The sequence below is a fragment of the Gekko japonicus genome, unplaced genomic scaffold, assembly GCF_001447785.1.
Source record: "Gekko japonicus isolate JY-2015 unplaced genomic scaffold, Gekko_japonicus_V1.1 scaffold56, whole genome shotgun sequence".
In the NCBI taxonomy this organism is placed as follows: Eukaryota; Metazoa; Chordata; class Lepidosauria; order Squamata; family Gekkonidae; genus Gekko; species Gekko japonicus.
In genome coordinates, this window is record NW_015169779.1 from 2,168,665 (window position 1) to 2,168,968 (window position 304).

The window sequence follows — 304 nt, forward strand, 5'->3', positions numbered from 1 at the left end:
CCCCCCCCCCCCCCCCAAGATGGTTGACGTTGATTAGATAGCGGCCACCGGCCTGCAGGGGCCTCCCACTGGACCGAGGGCATCTCCCTGGAAAAGGCAGGAAGCTGGTAGGCGAGATGAGGGCCCGTTGCATGAACCGCCCGCCTCCCTGCCCGGCAAGAACCGAACCCCGCGGCACTCCCGACGCGGTGCATCGACTCCGGGCCCGCGATCGCAACGTGCGAGCGCCGCTCCACACTCGTGTCGTCACGCCCCTGGCCTCGGCCCTGCCTCCGGAAGCCGGAGCAGAGGAGGCCGGGCAGGA